The sequence below is a fragment of the Cetorhinus maximus genome, chromosome 14 (genome assembly GCF_964194155.1).
Source record: "Cetorhinus maximus chromosome 14, sCetMax3.hap1.1, whole genome shotgun sequence".
Lineage (NCBI taxonomy): Eukaryota > Metazoa > Chordata > Chondrichthyes > Lamniformes > Cetorhinidae > Cetorhinus > Cetorhinus maximus.
The window spans coordinates 98,446,862-98,472,071 of record NC_135892.1 but is presented as its reverse complement, the minus strand read 5'-3'; the positions used below and the strand labels follow the sequence as shown (position 1 = coordinate 98,472,071).

The following is a 25,210-nucleotide window of genomic DNA, read 5'->3' as shown; positions in this document are numbered from 1 at the left end:
CAAATGCTTCACAGCCAATGCATTACTTTTGAAGCATGGTCACTGTTGTAATGTCATCCTTTGCAAGCTGTGTCCTGATCTGGCACAACTCAATTACCGTTTCTTGAGGAAGAAGCAACTTTTTGAGGTATTGCTGAGGGGCAGGGAGATGTGGCTATTAGTGAGTAGCAGTTGATAGTTCCCTATAGTGCATGTTCAGCATGTCATTTCTGCTGAAAATCCTCCTGAACCACCTCCTCATCAAAAAGGAGAAGTTAAGGTTTAATGAGATCCTGGCCTGGACTTTTGCAATGATTTTTGCCTATCCATCTTTGTGAAAATGGTGGAGGAAACCGAAATCCAGAATTCCCACCCCTGAACATAGCACCTATTATTTTCACAGGGGCGAGAATGGGGGCGGGTCCAGATTTGTACATCTGCGTTTTGTGGAGCCAGCTGCCCATATAAAACAGCAGCTGCCTCCAGTCATGTCTGATTTTCATTAGCCAGGAGTGGGAAACACAATGTGTTACCTGGTAGGATCTGATCAGAGCAGGTCTAAACTTTTAAGAGTTCTTTGAAGAGGTGGGGAACCCTTTTGGTGAAGTAGGGTACCCTTTGGATATGGTCCCAGGACATTTTTGGGGGCGGTCAGGTGCCCCTCGGGAGAGGTAAGGTCCCCTTTGGGATTGTTAAAAGTGGACGTGAAGGTACATAAAAAGTGCAGAAATTAATTGGAACTATCAAGAAAGCTGTCAAAAGGAACGGTCAAAAGCAACTGTCAAAAGTATCAAAAGGAACTGTCAAAGGAAACCACCAAAATTGTCAAAAGGAATGGTCAAAAGCAACTGTCAAAAGCAATTGTCAAGCTGTCAAGGCATTTAAAACTCCTGCCATTTAAATCTTTCAAAAAATTGTGTGAAATGTTAAAAAATCTTTACTTGCTATTTCACTCTGTCTGTTGACCTATGTCTGAGGGTTATCATTACTGGAATAGTAGTGCATAACTGATTTCACAACCTTCCATTATCACAGTAGGGTCCCTGCCATTTCACAGTTTGATTGTCAGCTACAAGTGGTTATATACTCTTTGAAGTGGGACTATAAATTCCAATGTTTGTTTTATAAGGGATTAAGCATTTGAATTAGCTTTTTGTTTTTATAAGGAATTAGTTAGTTGAAGGGATGTGAATGTAGTGAATGGATTTTTATGAATGAGTGTATTTTTAAATAAAGCCTGCAATAGACACTTAGAACTTTATTTTATTTTATCTCAGCATGGGTCCTGAGGTCCGCCCACTGTGGATACTGGGTGAGTTGGTATGGAGGGTGTAAGGGCAAAGGGTGGTTGGTGGGGGGCATGGGTTGGCATGAGTTGGCACTAAGTTGGCATAGAGGCTATAAGGGGCCATGGAGGTGGGTAGAGGGCATCGGTTGATATGGAGGGTATAAGGAGCCATGGAGCTGAGTGGAGCAGCATAGGTTGACTTGGATATGAGGGCCCATGGGGGGGTCATTAGAAGGACATAAGTCGGCATGGATTGGCGTGAATGGGGCATGGGGAGTGTGTGTGCGGGGTGAGGAGGGGTGAAGTTTGGAGGGCTGTTTTATGTTTTATTTTTAAAAAAACTTCCACACATTACTGGTGCACCAAGACAGGCCTTCTGCCCAGTCTACGTCCGCACCCGGCAGCCTCTGCATTCATTCCGAGGTTACCTGCCATGACTCTCACTCTGCAGTGGCATCACTGAACTACTAATCCAGAGACCTAGGGTAATGCACTGGGGACCTGGGTTTGAATCCCATCTCAGCAGATGGTGGAATTTGAATTCAATAAAAAATCTGGAATTAAAAAGTCTAATTAGTGCCGTAAAACCCAAAACCCCATTTGATTCACTAATGTCCTTTAGGGAAGGAAATCCGCTGTCCTTACCTGATTTGACCTACACGTGACTCCAGACCCACAGCAATGTGGTTGACTCTGAAATGCCCTCTGAGATGGCCTAGCAAGCCACTCAGTTGTATCAAATCACTAAAAAGTCTAAAAGGAATGAAACCAGACGGCCCACCCAGCATCGACCTAGGCACCCGAAATGACAATGGCAAAGTCAGCCCTGTCATCCCTACAAAGTCCTCCAAACTAACATCTGGGGACTTGTGCCAAAATTGGGAGAGCTGTCTCATGGATTAGTCAAGCAACAGCCTGATATAGTTATACTCATGGAACCATACCTTACTGATAATGACCCAGACACCACCATCACCATCCCTGGATATGTCCTGTTCCATCAGCAGGTCAGACCCAGCAGAGGTGGTGGCACTGTGGTATACAGTCATGAGGGAGTTGCCCTGGGAGTCCTCAACATTCACACCAGACTCCATGAAGTCTCATGGCATCAGGTCAAACATGGGCAAGGAAATCTCCTGCTGATTACTAGTACTGCATCACCCCCCCCCCCCCTCCCCCCCCCCCCCCCCCCCCCACCCCCGACCTCGGGTGATGAATCAGTACTCCCTCATGTTGAACATCACTTGGAGGAAGAACTGAGAGTGGCAAAGGTGTAAAACATACTCTGGGTGGGGCCTTCAATGTCCATTACCAAGAGTGACTTGGTAGTACCAGTACAGACTGAGCTGGCCGAGTCCAAAAGGACATAGCTGCTAGACTGGGCCTGCGGCAGGTGGTGAGGGAACCAACAACAGGGAAAAACATACTTGACCTCACCCTCATCAACCTGCCTACCGCAGATGCATTTGTCCATGAAAGTATAGGCAGGAGTGACCACCGCATAGTCCTTGTGGTGAAGAAGCCCTGTCTTCACATTGAGGATACCCTCCATCATGCTGTGTGGCACTACCAACGTGCTAAATGGGATAGATTTCAGACAGATCTAGCAATTCAAGACTGGCCAAGGCGCTGTGGGCCATCAACAGCAGCATAACTGTACGCAACCACAATATGTAACCTCGTGGCTTGGCATATCTCCCACTCTACCATTACCACTAAGTCAGGGGGATCAAAACTGATTCGATGAAGAGTGCAGGAGTGCAAGCCAGGAGCAGCACCAGGCATACCTAAAAATGAGGTGTCAGCCTGGTGAAGTTACAATGTAGGACTACTAGTGTGCCAAACAGCATAAGCAGCAAGCGATAGACAGAGCTAAGCGATTCCACAGCCAACAGATCAGATCTAAGCCCTGCAATCCTGCCACATCCAATTGTGATGGTGGTGGACAATTAAACAACTCATTGGAGGAGGAGGCTCCACAAATATCCCCATCCTCAATAATGAGGGAGCCCAGCACATCAGTGCAAAAGATAAGGCTGAAGCATTTGCTGCAATCTTCAGGCAGAAATGCCGAGTGGATGATTCATGTCGACCTCCTCCAGAGGTCCCCAGCATCACAGGTACCAGTCTTCAGCCAATTCAATTCACTCCATGTGATATCAAGAAATGATTGAAAGCACTGGATACTGCAAAGGCTATGAGCCCTGACAATATTCTGGCAATAGTACTGATGACTTGTGTTCCTGAATTTGCTGTGTCCCTAGCTAAGCTGTTTCAGTACAGCTACAACACTGGCATCTACCCGGCAATGTGAAAAATTCCCAGGTATGCCCTGTCCACAAAAAGCAGGACAAATCTGACCTGGCCAATTACCACCCCTTCAGGCTACTCTCCATTGTCATCGATGGAAGGGGTCATCAGCAGTGCTATCAAGCGGCACTTGCTTAGCAAAAACCCGCTCACTGACGTTCTGTTTGGGTTCCACCGGGGCCATTGAGCTCCTGACCTCATTACAGCCTTGATTCAAACATGGACAAAAGAGCTGAACTCAAGAGGTGAGGTGAGAGTGACTTGACATCAAGACAGCATTTGACCGAGTGTGGCATCAAGGAGCCCTAACAAAACTGGAGTCAATGGGAATCAGGGGGAATACCGCTGGTTGGAGTCATGCCTAGCACAAAGAAGATGGTTGTGGTTTTTGGAGGTCAATCACCCCAGGTCCAGGGCATCACTGCAGGAGTTTCTCAGGCTAGTGTCCTAGGCCCCAGCATCTTTAGCTGCTTCATTAATGACCTTCCTCCCATTGTAAGGTCAGAAATGGGGATGTTTGCTGATGATTGCACAATGTTCAGCACCATTCGTGAATCCTCAGATACTGAAGCAATCCATGTCCAAATGTAGCAAGGTCTGGACAATATCCATGCTTGGGCTGACAAATGGCAAGTAACATTTGCGCCACAGAAGTGCCAGACAATGACCACCTCCAACAAGAGAGAATCTAACCATTGTCCCCTGACATTCAATGGGGTTACCATTGCTGAATCCCCCACTATCAACATCCTGGGGGTTACCATTGACCAGAAATTAAACTTAATTAGCCATATAAATACTGTGGCTACAAGTGCAGGTCAGAGGCTATGAATTTTGTGGTGATTAACTCACCTCCTGACTCCCCAAAGCCTGTCCATCATCTACAAGGCACAAGTCAGGAGTGTGATGGAACACTTGCCTGGACAAGTGCAGCTCCAACAACACTCAAGAAGCTTGACACCATCCAGGACAAAGCAGGCTGCCTGATTGGCACCCCATCCACAAACATTCACTCTTTCCATCACCAACGCACAGTGGCAGCAGTGTGTACCAACTACAAGATGCACTGCAACAACTCGCCAAACATCCTTAGACAGCACCTTCCAAACCCACCACCACTACCACCTAGAAGGATAAGGACAGCTGACACATGGGAACACCACCACATGGAAGTTCCCCTCCAAGCCACTCACCATCCTGACTTGGAAATATATTGCCATTCCTTCACTGTCGCTGGGTCAAAATCCTGGAACTCCTTCCCTAACAGCACTGTGGGTCGATCTACACCCCATGGACTGCAGCGGTTCAAGGAGGCAGCTCACCACCACCTTCTCATGGGCAGTTAAGGATGGGCAATAAATGCTGGCCTAGCCAGTGATGCCGCCCACATCCAATGAAAGAATTTTTAAAAAAACGTCCCCAACCCAGAATGAAAATTTGATCTCCTGTGGCACTTTATCCTAGGTCGGGTTTATGGAGCTGGGAACTGTCCCGACTCTCCGCTCCCAACACAGGAGCCCCAATTTGCAACTTCTAAGACTTAAAAATATGTTTTAAAAATCTTTAAAGTAATTTAAATCTTCTTAAAAATGCTTTAAAAATGCTTATATTTTAAACAATTTTTTTTAAAACTAAGAAAGCTTTAATAATACTTAGAAACTTAAAAATAATTACAGAACCTTGAAATACTAGTGATATTTCTATGTTACTTACTGCTAATATGAAGCATACATTCTTGGTCTGTGGCTTTTAGGTTTGGGTGATCCTCTTTGTCCCAACAATATATACGTACATTCTTTTGTGACAGTAGTTGTTGTGTGGTTGGAGTGGAAAATAGAGTCATATATGAGACCTCACCCAACGAACTGCTGTTGACAAACTGTGGGGTGAGGGTGCAATGGCCAAATATGTCCATCCCCAATAAGGGTGAAGGAAAATCTTTCCAGCACCATTTCTGCAGCAGAGATCCGTCCCTTCCTCCATGGCGACCCTTGGGACGACTGACCAAAAGGAGCTAAATGAAGGAAAATCCAGGCCAAATTATTTTTAATGCAGTATTTCTTTATGGTGAACCATAAAAAAACTGTGTGTGTTTACCTGGAATACACTTTATTCCTGTCACAATACATCTTCAAAGGATGAGCCATATCTTTCTAAGTGGTCTTCCGAACATGTCAATATAAGTGAACTTTATGATCTGCCTGCAAGAAGTAGACAGAGCTAGCTGATTGGGGAAGAAACTAATCTCATCTTTATGGCAGTTACTGTGGCGTAAAGAGGCAAACATTATGCCAAGAAATCCAGTTAGGTTGCTTGTTATTTATTTTTAGTGATGCTTTTAGTCTACTGTGGGTCTCCAATTTAATCTTACATTATCTTAATTTAGTCAATACTGTAAAACGTTGAGGGGACGTGCTGTAAGGTCTCATTTTGATCCAGATGCTGCGATTATAATGACAGTGAACTTGTCAGCGTTCGCCATTATTACAACTATGAAACTGACGGCAACTTCTGGTATCTGCATATACACAGTTAAACAAGGAAATCCAGGAGTTGCTGTCAATGATTCTCCAATTCCTCCCTATGGTTTGCTGTTGATGTTCTCGTGATGGAAATGATAGAAATCACTTGATTTGACTTGAACTTTTACTTTCTACACGTTAATCCTGGTGTAAAAAATTTTTTTAGAAAATTATGTCTTGTTGAATGAGATGTAACTGGGTTTTTAACAGTTGTTGCAACCCGGTTAGGGACTGTTAACATTTGAAGAGAAATTTGAACACCTTGTTTTATCCAATGAAACTACACAACAAGATTTACCTTTTTTCTAACAAAGCACAAACTTTATTACATATAGAACAAATTAAACAAGTAAATACAATTAAGTTAACACCATAGCTTATACCGACATACGCCAGGTTTTTAGGCTGACTTCTTACTTCCCCCAAGAATTCCCTCATATGTTACGATATCTTAAAGGTATTTACTTCCATAGGGAACCACCATAAATATGCCACAGTCCTCTGGAAACTCTCTTTAATTCTCCTCAGCTTCAGCTGTTCTCAGAGGTAAAACTTTCATTTACCATGTCTTATCTGTGGTAGTCTCAGTCCCTTGTGATTACTTTTCCAGTACTTCCATACTAAAGTGCTGGTTGCATTCTTTGCCACAAGACTCAGTGAGAACCACCGTAGATTCTTCCACTAGTTTCAGATGAGACAATCTTCAAGTTTCTTTTGCCTCACAAAATTCAAACTGAGATTAAGCCTCACCCGCATTCCGCACAGCAAATGGTGAAGTTAGTTTTTTACTCTGCTTACAGTCCAGGTCTATCTTCTTTCAGTGAGTTGCAAACTGCAAACACCAGTTCCAAGCTTCAACTACTGAACTTGGGTGGCTCTGCATCCCTTTATATAACCTCAACTGGTTTCAGTCTGCCCAGGAGTTTTGGTTTCCAAACCTCAGGTTCAGTCTTTGTTTCCTTATAATCTGGGAGGATCTGTTTCCTTGCTATGTTTTCTGTTTCCACCTCAGTTTCTATTTTCAGTTAGGCAATGCGTTGTTTAAGTTTTTCCATCTACTGTTTTATAGCTCAATCCCTTCCGTTCTCACCTTTTAGGTGTAATGACTTCCCAGCTTGCTGACATTGCATTTACCCCATTTTCTACAGTTAAAACTTTAATTCTTAAAACTATACGTTGTATCCTAAAACTAAAATGTATATTCTAAAACACGAATTATGAATGAGATATTCGCAACATATAATTACTGTTGAATAAACCCTCTGGCCTTGATAAACTAATTTTATATTTGCAGACTGTCAAATTTCTCCCCATTATGATTAGAATGGCTTTTAATATAAAAATTATTTTTAAAAAATTTGTTTATGATATTCCAGCATCGACCTTAACCCCATATTTATATCCCAATTTTTATTTTTCCCTCTGTAAAATTAAGAAGTGAAGCATAATCAATGCTTTTTACCTCCTGCTTTGCTGCTCTGTACAAAGATTCTTCAATTTTATTGGCTGCTTAGCTTGCTTGATGACATCGCTGTTGCTGTACGTTGACGATCCCCTTTAGCTAACACTGGTATTAAATTAATATCAGGAGAGGTGAAATTCATGCCACTGAGATCACTAGATCTTCAGTTTTGTGTCAGCCATGGCTCAGTTGGTATCAAATTGACCTCTGAATCATGAGGTTCTGGGTTCAAGTCCCACTCCAGGGCTTGAGCACAAAAATCAAGTGACACTCCAATGCAGTATTGACGGAGCACTGCACAGCACTGTTGGAGGTGCTGTCTTTCAGCTGACACATGAAGCTTATAACCTATCTGCCTGCTTGGGTAGGTGTAAAAGATGCCATGGCACTATTTTGAAGAAGAGCAAGGGAGTTATCCCCGGTGTCCTGGCCAATATGTATCCCTCATTCAACATCACTAAAAAACAGAGTATCTGGTCATTATCTTATTGCTTAAGCGCATATTGGCTCCTGCGTTTCCTACAGTGCAACAGTGACTACACTTCAAAAAGTGAACTTCATTGGCTGTAAAGTGCTTTGAGATGTCCGGTAGTCATAAAAAATATTATATAAATGCAAATCTTTCTTTTCTTTATTCTTTCAAAGTGCTTCACAGGAGCATTAGATGTCAACTTCAGTTCATATGCTCTTGCCTGAGTCAGAAAGCTGTGGGTTTGAGTCCAACTCCAGAGACTTGAGCACAGAAATCTCGACTGACAATCCAGTGTAGGACTGAGGAAGTGCTGCACTGTCAGAGACACTGTCTTTTGGATGAGGCATTAAGCCGAGGCCTCAGCTAGTATCTCAGTGGACCTGATTATCTGGTCTTTATAATATTGTTTGTGGGAGTTACTAGTTGCAAATTGGCTGCCATGTTTCCTATCTTACAACTGTGTCTACACTTCAGAAGTACTTCATGAGCTGCATAGCAATTTGGGATGTCTTGATGCCCTGACAGGTGCTATATAAATGCAAGTCTTTCTTTTTCTTTCCACAAAGTCATGTGAAGAGACACTAGATACATTTGCACATTAGCTTTCCCTCATGTTATGAGTATCTCTGACGTGTTGTGATATTTTGTTATTTTTAAACAAGTTTTATAAATAATGTAAACCTGTATTTTCTCTTCCTGCTGTTACTTAATTTTAGTTTTTGTTAATTTTATTTCTTAATAAACCTGATTTAGAGTTTGTAGCCTGAAACATATCATCTGTCACAGTGTTATTAGTCTCCAGTTTGGAGCTTTGGAGTTACTATTCTTTGTAGTCATATCCTGAGCGTAAGGAATTTATTGTTGAACCCGAGAATGTTACGTTTTCAGGTACTTTTCACATAAGATCATACGTCAGTTAATTGGGAACAGGCATTTGCCTGTGAGAGCAGTCCTTTGTGTTAGGCATGAAATAAGTATTCGATGAGAGGCCAAATCACAAGACTTCAGTCTCTTTTAATGTGAGATTAAACTTCATTCAAGTAAGAGACTCAGCTGACCACATGTGAAGACTGTTAAGTCTTTTATGAATGGAAATCAGGTGGCCAGTCATTGATTGAGAATTTGAGATGAGGACACAGGTACCCCTATTCTCTGGTCCAAGTTCTCAGATTTATGTAAATCCTAAACAGAACCCCCACCCCTCCCTCGATGCTTGGCTCACATAGTCCTTGGACATCTGTTGATACCAATGATCCTTCAGACAGAAATACTTTAACAAGATTGTTGGCTTCAGTAATAATAAGAATTGTATTTACTTAGAGCCTACTGCTACAGCTATTAGTTTGTCAGTTAATCTATGAAAGGAGATGGGTTACATTGGTGAGAATCCAATAAAAATAAAATATATTGATGTAAGAATGCTGCCATTATCAAAGGGAATAAAGAGTAAATTAAGGAAACCAAAGTAACTCAGGTATACCATGAGTTAAATTGTAGAATTCAGAAAGAAGGATCAAAGTTAGATTGAATGTGAGTAAATGCCAATCTTAAAATTCAGGACTACTCAAGTACTGTTGAATTGATTGAAGCTAATTATCAGTTTGACTAAATACAAAGTGACTAATCCGTTTTTAGACATGAAAGAACATTCTGTCTTGGCCCTGTCAAAATCTATCAGAAGTAATATAATATTATATTTTGAATCATTTTAATGAGTGCTTTGGGTTGGGGAATAATTGTTATTATTAATAATTATTTAATTCTAAAATTTTTAAAACTAATCATCACTTCATGATCGAGCTGAAATAGCCATGTAAGCTGAGAGATCTTGGGGTCTGAAGTATAATCATTGAGTAATCTTAAATACGAGGGGAATTTTAAGCACAAAAAAAATGAATGGGTTTGGGTCAAATGAGGTTGAACTCACCTCCACTCATTCATTTGGACCTTTCAAAGAGGTGGGAAGGTTGGCAGGTGACCAGCCCACTCCAAGGAGGCAGATTTAAATATCAAAATTGATGCTAAGGGTCTCATTGTTATTCTAATTTTGGAGTTTAACGATAAACAGCCGGGTTTCCTGTGACTTGTGAGACCTTGCAGCTACAGTCAGGTGAGGGCTGCTTGATCCGGAGGATAAGTGCCTTCATACCTATCTTCCTGGATCCATCTTGCCTGTCTGGGCAACTTCTGCAATTGGGGAACCCCCTCACCAAAGGCCTCCCCACGTGGTCTCTGACCTCCTCCCCCTCCAAAACTTCTGAACTTCTACCCCAGACCTTCGCCTCTCATCCAACCCCCCAAGCCCTCTGATTTCTTTCCAAATTAAGTCTTCAATTCCTTCCTCCATCCAGAGGCCTACCAACCTCCCACCACCTCCTCCCAAGTCTTTGATCCTCTCCCTAGGCCATTGTGCTCCTCTCCACAGCTCCTGAGATCATCAGTCTCCTGGGATAGCCACACCCCTATTCCCTCAATCTCACCCCTCCACCCAACAGCTCTCCCCACGATCAACCCTGACTTCCCCCATCTTCCTGATCAACTCCAGTCCCCTCCCTGGTATCGACTTCCCCTCCCCTCCCCTCCCCTCATTAATCAGGCTAGCTTCCAGGCAACGAACCGATTAAAACTCACACCGTGCAAGAGAACCTTGACCTCTGAATTCCCTGCACGTTTTTCACTGATCCCACTCCTGATGGTCAGGTTGGTTAAAATTCAGGCCATTGAATGTGAACTTGAATGGGTGAAAATGTTCCAAAGGGCAATAGATTCAAAACCACTGAAAACTAAATAGCACATGGCAAGCCAACATTCTATATTCAAAACTCCACTCTACTATCAATTTCCACAAAATAAAGGAATGCTGACAATGACTGTAGTAGCAGATATCACAATCACAGATCAGCTTCACATTCATGGAGTAGAACCCCATTCTTTTTTGAAAGGTGTGAGACATTAATCTGATGTGACCTTTTAATTCCATTGTCCCAATCACAGACAATGCTATCTCTGATCACTTGCATTCCTCAGCTCACCCCTTCCAACCTCATTTTCTACAGCGTATGACAAAATTCTCCTTTAAGTCATGTACACTGGCACTTCTAAATTTAGCCTTTGTCTCTATTTGCTATGATATTTCTGCAACTGTTGATCTGCTAAGACATTTCCTCACCTTCACCTATGCTGTCTTTTTCCCTGGTAAAACCTTTACACTCTCTCACCCTCTGCTGAAAACATTCCATGACAGTCTGAATTCACATATAAGTTTTCTCGTGGTATATCTGGGTTCCAGGTTATGAGAAATATTGACATCTGTAACCTAACCCACACCAAGGCCTGCTCACCCATCACAACTGTGCTCATTGTCTATGTTTGTTCCCAATCCACTAGTACTTTGATTTTGCAATTCTCAATTTCTCATCTTTGTGTTCAAATCCCTCCATGGCATCTCCTCTCCCTATCTCTGCAAACCCCTCCTGCCCTCCAACTCTCCAACAACAGTATTTTGCTCTAACAGGCCTCATCTGTGAGAGTTGAAAAAAAATATTCTAGCAGTTTCACAGCTGTTTATTGACCTAACCCTAAGTGCTATCAGGTATAGCATTATTAATGCAAAAACAGAAATTGCTGGAAAAACTCAGCAGGTCTGACAGCATCTGTGGAGATAAAGATAGAGTTAACGTTTCGAGTCTGTATGACTCTTCTTCAGAACTAAAGAGAAGTCCTACTTTCTTTCTCTCCACTGGTGCTGTCAGACTTGCTGAATTTTTCCAGCAATTTTTGTTTTTGTTTCAGATTTCCAGCATCCGCAGTATTTTGCTTTTATCTTAGCTTATTAATGCTTGGTTGCTTTCCACAACCTGTCCTTATCACAGTGGGGAGTTGCAAGTTCACAGTTTGCTCAAAGAGGTTATTAAAGGATTAGCTGTCTTTGATGTGGGGTCATGAATACAAGTGTTTGTTTTTATAAGGGATTAAGTACTGGAGGCAATTTAAATGTATTGAATGGACTTTCATGAATAGGACTGCTTTTTATATTGTGAAATCTGTAATAGATATTCAAAAGTTTATTTTACTTCATCTCAGTGTGGCTCCTGAGGTCTGGTTTTAGTGGATATTTGGTGACTTGGCATTGAGGATGTAAAGGCAAAGGTTGGTGGGTGGGGAGCCATGAGTTGGTACCAAGTTGGCATCTTGGTTATAAGGGACCATGAGTGTGGGTAAGGTGTCATGTTGGCATTGTTGACATAGGGGCTATATGGGGCCATGGGGTGGGTGGGAGGTCATGAATGTGCACTAAGTTGGCATGTAGGCCATGGGAGTGGGTGGGGGGTTCATGAGTTGGCATGGGTTAGCACTAAGTTGGCAAAGGAACTATGAGAGGCCATAGAGTAGGTGGAGGCATAGGTTGACATGGAGGGTAAGAGAGGCCGTTGGGGGTGGGTGGGGGACATGGGTTGGCATGAGATTGCATGTATAGGCATGAAGGGTGTGTGGTGGCGGGGTGGGGGGGTGTGAAGGGGTGTAAGAGATGTGGGCGAGAGAGCCTAAAATTTAAGACAACAACTGGGGCGAAGTCCCAGAGAACTGAGGCAGGTCTCTTAAACAACCTGCCTTGGTAGTCAGCAGCCCCTGTAGCTATCTCTGACCTGCATCTGGGGGCAGCGGGCCAGACTCCATTCTGTAGCTGCCCCACCTGCAAACCATTGGGACACTTATTCCCGAGGTGGGTGCTTTACCAGCCTCAGTGCAAAAATCAAGGCCAGTAAGTCAGAAAACAAATCTCCCACAGGCAAGTCATTTTTAGAATATGATGCCACAAATCCAGAGATCGTGGTCCCTGAAGTTATGCGCAAACATGCCTGAAGGTGTCCACTAGCATTGACCGCGCCCCCCCCTCCCCCCCCCCCCCACACACACACACACACACACACTCCTCTAGATATAAAGGCTTTTTTGATTATTTTCTGTAACAGTCCATGACAATTTAATGATGTGATTGTACACAGGCCTCCAAGTCTCTTTGGACCTCTACTGTTTCTAGCTTTTTACCATTTAGAAAGTACTCTGTTCTTTTTAGGTCCAAATGGATGACCTCACATTTGCCTACATTGATTCCATTTGCCACAGTTTTGCCCATCACTTAACCTGTCAATATCTCTTTGTAATTTTATGCTTTCATCTTTGTTTCAAACTTGGATATATGGCTTTCTATAAGTCATTAATAAATATGGTGAATAGTTGAGGGCCCACACAGATCCACTGGTTGCCACTAGTCACATCTTGCCAGTTAGAATTCCTACTTATTATCCCTACCCATCTTCTGCAGCTTGATTTCCCAACCAGAAGAATAATTTGTCTTCAATTCCTGTCCCTCAACTTTAACTTATGAGAGACGTCTGTTTGGCATCCACATCTCGCTGGCAGCTTGGTAATGAGGCCTCAATATGGACTGGGCATCCTTGCTGGCAGGATCGGGTGGTCAGTCAGCATACTGTCTACCAGTCACCCATCAGATCATTAAAATTCACCCCTACCTCCCTCCCACCCAACCAATGTGTAACAGATATGCCACAAAATGTTTCTGTGGACCACCCAGGTCACAGATCATGAGGTTCTGATGTTTTATAGAATTGAAAAGAACTTACAAGAATGTAACTTCAATGTTTTTAATTCCAGAAACAGATTGTGCTGCTGCAACTGATTCTTTTCCAGTTTGTGAAGGCTGCCTTAGTGAGTGGAGCATAGTGGAGACATATAACATATAACATATTATTAGGGCTACTGATTAACGGTGAATGAATAAGCGAGGCTCCATTTTCTAGGTGATTAACAATCATGAATTTCTAAATCTCTTGAATTGTAATTTGTTACTGTTTATGAATATGAAATCTGAATAAATCAGGCACAAAAGAATATGTATACATAAACCTTTTATAATCCTAAAATAAATTATTTATGCTTTTATATAATATATGTACATATACATTATTTATATATTTGTACATATTTGTCTTTCTAGTTCCCTGCAATTGTTGTGGCCACACTATGATTAGAAAAAATTTTGTTTGGCTTTTGGAGGTTGCATGTTAACCCCAATGTTGTACTCAGCAAAACACATACAACAAAGGGCAGTGTGAAGACTCAATTCTAAATAAGAGAGTCATTCTTCCTGTGGAACGTGGCCACAATGCTCCATTTCTATGTACCTAGCCACATAGATATCTATATGTTTGTGAGTACTGTATATCTGTTTCTGATCCTTCCCTGTGCGTGCAGCATGTATCGACAAAACCATTATATCTGAATTTAAAAAGTAATGCATTAGAAAAGACTTTCAGCTATCTTCCGCACTGGAAACCAGAGCTGCTTTTGTATTGTATTCCACAATTGGTTCACCATATGCAGCATTGCTGGAGAAAGGACCCTGCAGATGGAGCATTGTGTTTTTATCTCAGGCTTTGGCGGCGGGCAGTCTGTGCCACGTAAACTGATCTGTACCTTAGTTTAGGTCAGGGAACAGGGGACCTCCCTCTCCTTACACCTGAAAGCTATCCCCTTTGCCTGCTGAACAAAGTTCTACCTGTGTAAACGAGGCTTGCTTATCTACTATCTCAGGCACATTGTGTATCATTGTCCTGTAATATACCAGGCCTGCTTTTCAGGGAACAAGGTCATGGAATAGCAGCAGATGCACATAGCTGACTAAACATCACATTGCAGCAAAGCACTCAGGCCCTCTGAGTGCCTACCTAATCTGCTCCGTACTTCTTCAATCACAAAGACTCCCTGTATAAACTGAAAAAAATCAGTTGCAGCAGTACAAGAACGACCTAGTTTTAAAATGAAATATAAATAAACTTTTTTGTAAGCAATTTTTGATTTCCTGCCTTTCGAACATGGGCCACGGTCTAAGTCCCAGTCACTTCTATTTATTGAATGATCAAACAGAGGCTATTGTCTGTCACCCATATGATCCTGGATCATCTGAAAGCCAAGCTATTTGTGCTTGTGCAATTGATCAAAAATGTGGATGGAATGGAAAAACTGCATATCCTGGTGAAAGCCTCTGCTAATACCACTCATGATATGGCCATTTGAGAATGTATGGTGTAGTATACGTGTATCTGGCATAGCAAGGGTTAATGTGGGACTGGGTACAATTCTGCCCACAGTGTGATGTAAAGAGACACATGACCTGAGGCTAGAGAGAGTTGTAGATTGGACAGAGAATTGTGTGGGAGCAAGCATGCAGTTAGCTCAAGCTTGGACTATACCCAGTATGTCTGTACATATATAGTTATGTGTTATCAATGAATAGTTAATGTTCAACCTCACAAGCCTCAGAACCTCCTCATGAGAGATCTACTGAATATAAAATATACAACATGGTGGCAGCTCTTGGAAAAACACAGGACCTCAGAGAAGCTGGAGCAGAGATTAAAAACTGGAAAATTAAAGTAGCAGCATTCTGACCTGACTGAAAGCACCTGAAGTGAAGACACAGAGGGAGATTGCCTGAGCGAAGCTCCACAGCAGAATTGGAAGCTGAGGCAGAAGAAAATAAAAACTCCACTGTGCAGCTGTGGACTCCATATGGAGGTCCAGTTTGAATGCTCCAGATTGTGGAGTCAAAGGACCTAGCAGGGGTGAGCTAAAAATTAAATTCTTGTCCAGGAGTAGTTTAAAGCACTGCAAAGACCATGGGCCCTGACAATATTCTGGCAATAGTACTGAAGACTTGTCCTCCAGAAATTGCCGCTCCCCTAGCCAAGCTGTTCCAGTACAGCTACAACACTGGCACCTAACAAGCAATGTGGAAAACTGCCCAGTTATGTCCTGTCCACAAAAAGCAGGACAAATCCAACCCAGTCAATTATAGCCCCATCAGTCTACCCTCAATCATCAGTGAACTAATGGAAGGGTTCATCTACAATGCTATCAAGTGGCACTTGCTTAGCAATAACCTGCTCACTGATGCTCAGTTTGGATTCCGCCAGGGCCACTCAGCTCCTGACCTCAGACTTGGTTCAAACATGAACAAAAGAGCTGAACTCCAGAGATGAGGTGGAAGTGACTGCCCTTGACATCAAGGCAGCATTTGACTGAGTGTGGCATCAAGGAGCCCTAGCAAAACTGGAGTCATTGGGAATCCTGGGGAAAACTCTCTGCTGGTTGGACTCATATCTAACACAAAAGAAGATGGTTGTGATTGTTGGAGGTCAATCATCTCAGTTCCAGAAAAACACTGCAGGGGTTCCTTGGGGTAATGTCCTAGGCCCAACCCTCTTCAGCTGCTTCATCAATGACCTTCCTTCCATCATAAGGTCAGAAGTGGGGATGTTCGTGGATAACTGCACAATGTCCCACATCATTCGCGATGACTCAGTTCCAGAACATCACTGCATGAGTTCCTCAGGAATTTTTTCCTTTTCACATACCTAGGCTCAACCATCTTCAGCCGCTTCATCAATGACCTTCCTTCCATCATAAGGTCAGAAGTGGGAATATTTACTGATGATTGCACAATCTTCAGCACCATTCGTGACTCCTCAGATACTGAAGCAGTCCATGTCCAAATGCAGCAAAACCTGAACAATATCCAGGCTTGGGCTGACAAGTGGCAAGTAACATGCATGCCATATAAGTGCCAGGCAATAACCATCTCCAACAAGGGGGAACCTAACCATCGCCCCTTTGCTGAATCCCCTACAATCACCATTCACCAGAAACTGAATTGGACTAAATACTGTGGCTACAAGAGCAGGTCAAAGGCTCAGAAACCCATGGCGAGTAACTCACCTCCTGACTCCTCAAAGCCTGTCCACCATCTACAAGGCACAAGGCATGAGTGTGAAGGAATACTCTCCACTTGCCTGGATGAGTGCAGCTCCAACAACACTCAAGAAGCTTGACACCATCCAGAACAAAGCAGCCTGCTTGATTGGCACCACATCCACAAACATTCACTCCCTCCACCACTGATGCACAGCGGAAACAATGTGTACCGTCTGCAAGATGCACTGCAGGAACTCACCAAGGCTCCTTAGGCAGCACCTTCCAAACTCATGACCATTACCATCTAGAAGGACAAGAGCAGCAGATAGATGGGCCAGAATTTTCCAGACACCCCCTCCACCCCCCTCATAGTGTGGCCAGCGAGCCTTTGAAATCTCCATTCACATCGGCGGGATTTTCCAATCCATCTGGCATGAGGGGCTGGAAAATTCTGGTCATGGTATCACCACCACCTGGAAGTTCTCCTCCAAGCCACTCACCATCCTGACTTGGAAATATATCGCCATTCCTTCACTGTAGCTGGGACAAATTCCTGGAACTCCATCACTAATAGCACTGAGGATGTACCTACACCACATGGACTGCAGTGGTTCAAGAAGGCAGCTCACCACCATCTTCTCAAAGACAATTAGGGATGGGCAATAAATGCTGGCCTAGTCAGCGATGCCCACATGAGCGAATAAAAAAGCAAGTTTTCAGTCTTTTGAAAGCACCGCAGTCAGCCTGGGTTCACGGTTGGCCCCATACCATGTGGCAGCTGAGCTCAAAAACCCAGCAGTTTAAAAACCCCAATGGAAACAATGATAAAACACCACAGGCAATTCAGGGGAGGCCTAGAATAGTCAATTAAGTAAATCGCTGCACAAAACAAAAGACAAAGTGGTTGGGACTGCCGTCACATCGGAAGCCCACCAAAACCCGACAAGTGTGGGAAGACTCTTTGATAAAACACTTACTGCAGTGTCACCTTTAAAACATGCATAGTAGTTAAAGTTTTACTCACAAAAAACCTTTAAACAACCATAAACCGACTTTACCAGACCAGTTTGGACCAATCCAAGGACCAGACCAGGCACAACATTGGGGACTTTGGCAAAAAGCTTCTTCAGATACATGATAGCTTAAGGATTAGGTAAAAAGACTGAAGCTGAACAAGTGAATACTTTATTCAGTAGGTCTGATAGCTGATGATATTATTGTGAGGCAAAGAATAAACGAACCTTCAGATACATTTGAAGAAGTTTTAAAATCATTCAATGCATTTTTAAATCTGAGAAGCAACAAAATTTTGGACAGGGCGAGGTTCAACAAACGTGTACAACAACCAGGAGAACTGGGTGACTCTTTTATTAACAAACTATACAAATTGGCTGAAGGCTGAGACTCCAGTGACCTGGGCCAGAATTTTTACCTTGTCGGGCGGGCGCGCGCTTGACCAAGCATAAAATCACACGCGATGACGTTGGGCAAGTGTCCTGACGTCATCGCTCACCCGTGCGATATTTCAGTAGGTGGGTGCATGCGGGAGTCGATAGCACACCAGCCAACAATTAACAGGCCTATTAAGGCTATTAAAGTACCAATTAAACATAAATTTTTACTGCCCATCCAACCTTACAGTTGGCGGGCAGGCGAAAAGGCCAAGCAATCTTTGCATTTTTTAGGAAACCTCATCCTGCTGATTAGGTTTCCAACAGCAATTAAAAATAAAATAAAAATGTTAACTTTCCATTAATAACATGTCCCTGCTGATGTGACAGAGTCACATGAGGGACATGTTTTGTAACATTTTTAAAATCTTTATTTTTGAATTTTTATATCTTCAGCTCACTGAAGCAGCTCTGTGCCTCAGGGAGCTTTTCCTGTGTGCACCTGCATGCATGCGCAAAGTTCCCTGCTCATCCTCCTTCCCCCCGCACACAGGCAGCGCTGAGCGCTGCAGCACACGTTTCACCCTGGGCAGGCCTTAATTGGCCCACCAGCGTGAAATCGCAGTCATGGCTCAATCATGGGCGACAGTCGGCTTCCTGACTGTGCCCGCCTGCCCCTGCTAAGCCCACCCGACAAGGGCAAAATTCTGCCCCTGAAGTCAGAACTTATAAGGGACAGAATTGTTGTCAGAATGGCTGACAATGCCCTTTCAGACACACTACAGGCCAAGGAAGATCTGACACTAGAAAAGGCCATCCCAATAGTCAGACCGTCCAATATCCACCTCCAGCACCGATCCATTTTATTTGGCATAACAAGCCATGGGACAGAGCAACCCCAACTGTCCAGCTAGTAAAGCAGCAAAGCGGCAGAGAGATTCCAGGCCAAGTGAAACAATACCCAAATCAACCACAAGAGGGTGGGCGACCATGTCAGCACTTTGGAGCCAAACGACCCCTGTGTTTTAACTGCAACCACATGGGATAATTCAGAAAGCTATGTCAAGCTAAAACATCCAGTCAGGTGGAGGATCCCAAGTCAATCCACGAGATTGAGGTACCAAACCAGGAAGAGACCCAACCGCACTCCTTGGGTAAAGTCAGGCACCCTGGATTCTCTTTTTGGAAAGCGGCCACCTCACCAACTCCAGGTTGGACATGGGAGCCTTTATTATAGTCCTCTCAAACAAGGAACCAAGGCTGGTGACATAATGCCTGAATGCCACCCACGACAGAGCTGTACAGAGCAGGCAACATCAAATTCCCAGTTAAAAGTACATTGCAGGCAACACTCCAATACAAAGACAAACAAATACAGGAGACATTATTTGTAGTCCACAGTCAAGAATTTTCCCTCCTAAGCAGGAAAGCCTGTGTCGACCTGAACCTCCTTCAGAAAATTGACGAGGTCAACCAGTAAGGGTCTGGTTCCAAATTTTAAAAAGAATTTCCGAAACTTTTCACTGGATTGAGGCGACTGAGGACCACAAACAGTATTTACATTAATGGAGGATGCCAAAGCCATGTCTCTGTTCATGCCACAAAAAATACTACACCCGCTCATGAAGCAAGTACAGCAACAACTGGACGAGCTGACCAAAATGGGGGTCATCACCCCCAACACTTAGCCAACCAAAAGGTGTTCTGGGATGGTTCCATTTCCAAAGCTAAATGAGTCCATTCGTATCTGTGTCAACCTGACATAACTTAACAAGGCCGTGGTGAGAGAAGTCCATCCAATAACCTCAGTGGGTGACAACCTGACTAAGGTCTATAGTGTTTTCAAAACTCAATGCTGACAGCTTCTGGCAATTTCCATTAGATGAGGAATCCAGATTTCTCACTACGTTTATCACCCTATTTGCAGATTCTGTTTTGCCACTTGCCATTCGGCGTTACCTCAGCACCTGAGATTTTTCAATGCATGATGTCGGCCATTTTACAAGGCCTGGAGGGTCTAATCTACCATATGGATGATGTTTTGATCCATAGCCTGACCGTAGAGGAACAAGACAGGAGGCTCACAGCTGTCCTAGAACACTTGCAGGAAGCAGGGTTGACACTGAATGAGAAATGTGAATTCTCCAAGACCCCTATTCTGTTCTCAGAACACATTGTCAGAAGCAAATGTATCATGGCGGACCCACAAAAAAGGAAAGCAGTGAGTTCCCAACTCCATCATCTATTCCAGACCTCCAGAGATCCCTGGGCATAGTGAACCAATTGGCAAAGTTTCTGCCTGACCTGGCACAGGCCACAGAACCAGTGTTCTCAAAAAAGGCCAGTCATGGTGCTGGGATGTACACCAGGAGCAAGCATTTGGGCATATCAAAGCCTTGCTGCTCTCATCCGATATCCTGGCTCACTATAACCCATCCCTGTCCACTACCATAGCAGTGAATGCCTCTTCCACAGGCCTAGGGGGCAGTTTTATTTCAGGAACATCTGGATGGATGCCATCGACCAACATATTACTCATCTAGAGGACTGTCAAACACAGGAGTGCGATATGCTGTTATTGAAAAAGAAGCTCTTGCAATCACGTGGGCTTACGAGAAGTTCTCTGACTACATTATCGGCCTGAAAGTCATCATTGAAGCGGATCATAAACTATTGGTCTCATTGTTAGACAAGAGGAACTTGCAAAGATGTCCCCCAGAATTCAGAGATTCTGTTTGCGTCTCAAGAGATTCACATATGAGACAGTATATGTTCAAGGGAAATATCAAACAACTGCAGACACACTGTCCAGGCCAACGGTCAACCTACCTGCGACACATGATGTCAACTTGGTTGAGGAGCTTGAGTTGTACTCCCAATTGACAACTGCTGGCTACCTCAGAGAAACTTTAGCAAATCCACCAGGATCAGATGTGAGATGAAGAGTGTGTCCACATCCGCCATTACTGTCAACAAGGGTGGCCACAGCAGAGGCCAGGCGGAAGCGTTATGAAAATTTGGTTTGAACAGCAGAAACGCTTTACCATGACAGATGATCTGCTAGTGTACAACGAGCAGTTGGTCCTACATCTCCTTTCGGCTAGAGAGCCTCCAAAAAATTCACCAAGGCCACTGGGCATTACAAAGTGCAGAGCACATGCCCAGTCTGCAGTATGGTGGCCGGACATATCAAGGGCAATTGAAGAAATGATCACAAACTGCCAGGTGTGTGCGCTGCACAAGCTGAACCTCATTCCCACACAGTTCCCTATCAGGGAATGATTGGGAATTGACTTACTCAACTTTAATGACAAGCCCTTCCTCATCGCGGTTGACTACGTCTCCCAACAGATCAAGGTGCTGCAGTTACACAAGACGACCACTGAGGCGGTCGTGAGACCTTGAAGAAAATACTTGTGAGCCGTAGCATCCCAGACCTGGTGGTGTCCAATAACAGCCCTTAAATACTTCACCCAATTTGTCATCAGTTACTGCTTTCAATACCAAACCAACTTCCCAAGATATTCGCAATCGAACTGTGACGCAGAAAGGGGCATCCGCACCATTAAAGCTTTTCTGACAAAATACAATGACTACCCAACGGCGCTTTTAACTTATAAATCCACCCTACTGCAATGTGGATTAGTGCCATCAGAGCTCCTGATGGGCAGAAAACTCTGCACCCAACTTCTAATGTTGCCAAAGAAACTAATCCCAGGGTTGCCAGTCAAGGACTATGAAACATTCAGGACCGAGAACAGTCCTACAGACAGAGGCAGGCTTCCACCTACAGTAGAAGGTACCACACTAGAAATCTGCCAGAGTTACACAAGGGGACAGGGTGTGGATTAGGGTCCTTGAAAGAGAGAGTGTTATTGTCCTGAGAGATGATGATCAGCCAAGGTTATATCTCATCCAACACCAGAAGGTAAGAACAGGAGGAGCCTCCTCCTCATCCCGCGAGACGAACCTCCTACTATACACTTGAGCAAATTAGAAGACAACCAAGTGCCAGAAAGACAGACTACAATGCAATCTCTGATTCAACGGTTTGCCCAAATCAACAGAGCCTACCCACTGCTCCAAATATAACCAGAACAAGATCTGGAAGAATCGTCAAGCCTCTAGACCACCTGAATCTGTAAAGTCAGAGGGTAGCATAATGGCAATGTAAATATGTTGGGTAAACATGATTGTAATGTAAATGCATCGGTTAAAGACTTGGGGGAGGTGTAGTATAACAGTATCTGGCATAGCAAGAGGTAATATGGGACTGGGTACAGTACCGCCTACAGTGTGATGTAAAGAGACACATGACCTGAGACTGGAAAGAGTTGTGGACTGGACAGAGACCTGTATAGAAACAAGCTCCTGGTTTGGACTATACCTTGTATATATGTATATAGCCATGTACAATCAATACACAATTAATGTCCAACCTTACAAGCCTCAGAACCTCTTCATGAGAGACCGACTTAATATAGAGCATACAACATATGGTACCAGCCTGGGTCTACTGGTCCTTTCATTTTCCCTCACTCCCAACTGAAAAACACGACCTTCTATATAACAATCTTCTTCACAGCTGACACCAAGAACTCGCTGCTACGACGTGCTATGCAGCAAAAACAGATTAGTTGTACATTCATTGCAATGCTGCTTAGTGGGATCTTGTTATGCACAAATGCTGACTGCAACCTGCAAATGAGCCACCGCATTTCAAAATGATGAATTGCATAGTAAGCACTTTGAGATGTTTCTAACAGATATGACAGGCGCTATATGAATGCACATGCTCAGTCTTTAATCTATATTATTTTTCATTGCCAGCTTAGTAATATAACCTGACATGGTCAAAGGAAATCAGTTTGATCCAAAAAAATGTCAGCTGAAGACAGGCGGAACAGTTAAACACTTTGTAAGAAAAGGCGAGCCAACCTCTGTCATCAGAAATCCTCAAGCCTGATCCAAGCTAATAAAATTATAATTTCCCTAGAAATTAAATTCCAAAGGCGACACTTGGTTCAGTTCCCAGTATCTAGATGACAGCTGTGGATGTGCCACTTTTATTAGAAATTCAATCATGCCTAGCAAGTGCAAAGCTAAATCTTATCATTGGTTCAATCAAAGTTCAGATGCAAGACCAGAGCTATCCAGGTCCCTAAAGAATATTCCAAATAAAATACTGTGGAACATCCTGCTGGATGATACCAGAGAACAAAGAAAGATACATTCGCACATGAAAAGTGACCATATGGTAATGTTGTTCATAAGGTGAATGGTTAGTTCTCACTTGTGAGAGAACGAGAGATAAATAGGTCACTATTAGGATTGTGATCCTAAAACAAAAGGTTAGTAAGTGGCCCTGCTCTGCATCATGCAGAAACAATGCTAAAAGTACCACAACAGAACCCTAATGTGGATCACTGCGACCTTGTGATTCACCCATGTTATGCATTGAATAAGACCAAAGATTTTGAACCTGGTTCACCTTGGTCTGATTCAAAATCTTTGTACCTACAGATGTCAACTTTCCAGAAATCAAAGATATTGAACCACTGATCTAGAATTCTGTGATAAACAATTGTTTCCTTTACAGTTAAATGATTCAGATAAATTGTTATTTTGAAACACTGTTTAATCTGCATGTTCAGTTTTACAACATTGGCAAGAACTAGTTTTCTCAAAGGATTGATATTGCTGATATTGATATTGATATTGGTTTGAGAACAATACCTGCTGCAAGCTGGTTCAGTGCCATTCTCTGGCCAGAGAAAATGGAGTTCTGCACATGCATGGTCCAATATAGAAGTTCTCGGTCCTGAACTTGCACTGCAAGATATAAGCATATGAATGCTTAATGCATTCATCTGAATTTTCTCTCTGCTATTTTCACATAACCATTAAACTATTTATTTTGAAAAGGTTACCACCTCTGCTAGATCAATGGATGGATGGAGGCAGTGGCATAGTGATATTGTCGATGGGCTAGTATTCCAGAGATCCAGGGTAATGTTCTGGGGACCTGGGTTTGTATCCCACATGGCAGATGGTGAAATTTGAATTCAGTAAAAATCTGGAATTAAAAGTCTGATGATGACCATGAAACCATTGGTGATTGTCGTAAAAACCCATCTGGTTCACTAATGTCCTTTAGGGAAGGAACTCTGCTGTCCTTTCCTGGTCTGGCCTTCGTGTGACTCCAGACCCACAGCAATGCAGTTGACTCTTAAATGCCCTCTGAACATGGGCAATTAGGGGTGGGCAATAAATGCTGGCCTAACCAGCAATGCCCACATACCATGAATTAATTTTTAAAAATTCAAACAAGTGCATTCAGAATTTGCATGCCATTTCCCATCATTTAATTTTGTGGTAAATTTTGCTTTGCACCAATAGCAGTTATACTGTAACTAGCATGAAGAAACTCAGAGGTCATTACATTTAATTTGGGCAACTTCACATCCAAATAACATTACAATTCACTTCACAGGTAATTCGACTGTTGTGGATGTGCATACCTTCCTCGCCAGGTACCTCGACATGGTCAGGATCAGCACGGAGGTCAAAGTACCCCTTTGGGATTTGGAGCAGCAAGCAGCAGGTCTAGATGAGTTTTAAGATGGACAGCAAGGGAGCAATCTTTCTTCCTCCAGCTTTGCCATCAGGGATGTTAGGGCTGCCTTGTCTATGCTGGGCAGCCCACGCCTGTGGCAAATCTAGCCATGTTGCGCTAACAGCAGAGTCTCATCTGTAAGAACTGCAAGCAAAAAGGCCATTAGACAAAGTACTGCAAGCAGACTAAGTGCTCCAACCTGTGTGGTGGGGCAGGCCAGTTGAAAACGCTGCCACAGCTCCATACAGGTGGCAACATGGTAAAGGAGCAAAAGTGATGTGGGGTTAATGTCACTGGACTAGTGATCCAGAGGCCTAGGGTAATGCTCTGGGGTCATGAGTTCAAATCCTACCAGGCAGCTGGTGGAATTCAAATTCAATTAAAAATTCTGGAAT

At 43.3% G+C, this 25,210-nt stretch overlaps 1 long non-coding RNA gene across 2 annotated transcripts in view; it reads left to right on the top strand.

Annotated features, from left to right (window-relative positions):
- LOC144689873 (uncharacterized) overlaps positions 1 to 24,800 on the top strand; it is an 88,022-nt gene extending 63,222 nt beyond the window's left edge. For both annotated transcript variants that reach the window (XR_013578728.1, XR_013578727.1), the window contains exon 3: positions 24,693 to 24,800. This is a non-coding gene — a long non-coding RNA (uncharacterized LOC144689873). The remainder of the gene's footprint in view (positions 1 to 24,692) is intronic.
- Positions 24,801 to 25,210: the final 410 nt, after the last annotated feature.